The sequence below is a fragment of the Chrysochloris asiatica genome, unplaced genomic scaffold, assembly GCF_000296735.1.
Source record: "Chrysochloris asiatica unplaced genomic scaffold, ChrAsi1.0 scaffold00040, whole genome shotgun sequence".
In the NCBI taxonomy this organism is placed as follows: Eukaryota; Metazoa; Chordata; class Mammalia; order Afrosoricida; family Chrysochloridae; genus Chrysochloris; species Chrysochloris asiatica.
The window spans coordinates 10,152,791-10,155,705 of NW_006408558.1; positions in this window are offsets into that span (position 1 = coordinate 10,152,791).

Here is a 2,915-nt window from a genome sequence, read left to right on the forward strand (position 1 = left end):
TCATCCCTTCCTCTTTCCCCTTACTGTTCTACTCTACCTACTCTACAGCACCTACTCTAGAGGCATCTGGAGCAGCGGTATCTCAGGGGGCATATGGGGTGTGGCCCTCACCAGTGACATGTCAGAGGGGGTGCCATCCAAATGGCCATGTTGAAATTTTTTTTGTGACGTTTCAGCAGAAATTTATTGTTTTTACAGAAAGTATCCCTGTAGTTAGTTATTGGAGAGCGTGGTAACTCCATACAATAAGCAGTGAGCTGCGAACCACAGGGTCTGTGGTTCGAGCCCACCAGCTGCTCACTGGTAGAAAGATGAGGCTTTCTGCTTCAACAAAGATTTAAAGCCTCGGAAACTATACAGGGTTGCTATGAGTCAGAATTGATTCATCAGTACTAAACAACAAGAAATACAAGAGGTTAGTTATCACAACAAAAACATTTTTCATAAGCCCAGCTATGTGTCTCAATAAACCTATGTGTCTCTATGCTAATTTATTTTTCTAATCTTCTAAGGAGTCCTGGTGAGGTGCTGGGGGTTAATGCACCAGACTGCAAAGCCCTTTGAACTGCAAGGTTGGTAGTTCAAGCTCACCATCTGCTCCTTGGAAACCCTACAGAGGGTCACTATGGGTCGGAATCAACTCAATGGCACTTAAACAACAACAACATTGAGCCTCAGTCAGAGCTGTCATTATTACTCAATTACCACAATGCTTGGAATTTGTTGCTTTGTGTACATATGCACTAAGTACGTACTATTGCTTTCAGAGAAAAAGAGGAAGACCCCCAATGACATGGATTGGCCAAGTGGCAGCATCAATGGACTCAAGCGTGGCGTAGTGAGGTTGGCCCAGGATTGGGCAGTGTTTCATTCTGCTGTGCATAAGGTCGCTATGAGTCGGTACCAACTCAATGGCACCTAACAACAACAATAGCAATTGCTTTCATTATTGCTTGTTGTTGTTGTTGTTAAATACCGTTGAGTTGGTTCCAACTCATAGTGATCCTGCACAGGGTTTCCAAGGCTATAAATCTTTATAGGAGCAGAAAGCCTCATCTTTCTCTTGCAGAGCAGCTGGTAGTTCTGAACAGCTGACCTTGAGGTTAGCAGCCTGATTCATAACCACTACACTACCAGAGCTCCTTTCATTGCTGAAAGTGTTTTTATAATAGAATGTTCTGGTGTTTTAGCCACAATCTTGTGGTAAATAGTACTTGTGAACGTCTGTCAATAACATTTTGGGAAGGATGTCCTGGTGTGGTATTGTGGGTTAATGTCAGTTTGACCTGCAAGGTTGGTGGTTTAAGCTCACCAGCCACTCCTCAGAAACCCTGTACAAGGTTGCTATGAGTTGGAACTGACTTGATGGCACTTAACAACAACAACAACATCAAGAGCATTTTTGGGACCAAAGTAATAATTAAGGGTGAAAATCAAAAAAGGCTTCCACTCTTTTAATAAGAATGATATAATGGAATAATGTAATACAATGTAGAAAGATTTAGCAAACCAATTTTGTTGTTAGTATTCATGTAATGTAAGAAATGTTACATTGAAGTAACTCACAACTATGCTTATCACATTATTCTATGATTAAAATTTATAATAGACAAGCTTAGAATTCAGTATGGTCTGGTATGGGAGCTGATCCATGGGGTATGAGGCATGACACCATGAGTTACTACTCTGGGTGGCACTAACCCTGTAACACCACTGGTCTAGGGAGGATATGGTGAGATCATAGAGTAGTCAGGATAGGTAAGTTAAGGGCTTTATTTCAGTTCCTTTTTACATCCTGCCTCGTCTTTCAGGTTATTTGAAACAAAGCAATAAGTGTCAATGCCTAAGGCAGGCCTGAGCATTATTCCCAACTGGCCTTGAGTCTTTGAGGAACAAAGAGCCTTCAGAAGCACCCTCTCCCTCCTTACGCACCCATCTATTTTCATTAAAACTAGTGCAGGCTGTCTTTCTGCATTAAAGGAGGAAAAGGCAGATCTGTGGAAAGTAAGGCAAGGAAATCCATGAACAGCCTCCTAAAAACAGTTCTGCCACCTCGCCACCCTAGAAAACAAAGTTCTTGCCAGCTGCTGAGAGCCCTTGTAGCAAACAGTCTCCCAGCATGGTAGTTTGCAGAATAGATCCGAGGTGTTCCAGCCTCTGATGCCATGAGCCGGCCTTAAATGGAATCACTGTCTGTGATATCTTTTGACAGGAGATGGCAAGCTGAAACTATCTTTGAAATCTAGATGGGATGTAGCATTTGCTCTCTCTCACAGGGGAGCGCTCTCACACACAAGGGCTGTGTAGCTGTGTGTGAGCAAGATTTGTCTGCTCATTAAAAGGGAACATTGTTGTTGTTGTTAAGTGCCATTGAGTCGGTTCCGACCCATAGTGACCCTGTACAGATAGGGTTTCTGAGGAGCCGCTGGTGAGCTTGAACTGCTGACCTTGCAGTTCAAATGGCTTTACAGTCTGGCGCATTAACCCACAGCGCTAAATATGACCAAATGGAGGAGATGTTGTTATTGTTCTTAAGTGCCGGTCGAGTCAGTTCCAACCCATAGCAACCCTGTACAGAGTTTCTGAGGAGCTGCTGGTAAGCTTGAACTGCTAACCTGGTGATTTAAAACAACTTTGCAGTCCAGCACATTAACCCACAGTGCCACACCAGGACTCCAAACGGAGGAGAGAGGCGTCCAAATCTCCATAACAGAGTAAGTTGTGAAGCTCCAGGATTATGAGAGAAGAAAGCACTCTAATATGTCATTCTGCCCATCACATCTCTGGTGGTGTTATGTACCACTGAACAGATTTCAACTCAATAGGACCCAATAAGACAGGGAATCAATGCCCCAGTGCAGTGGCTCCATACAATAAGCACTGGACTACAAACCACAAGGTCCACAGTTTGAGCT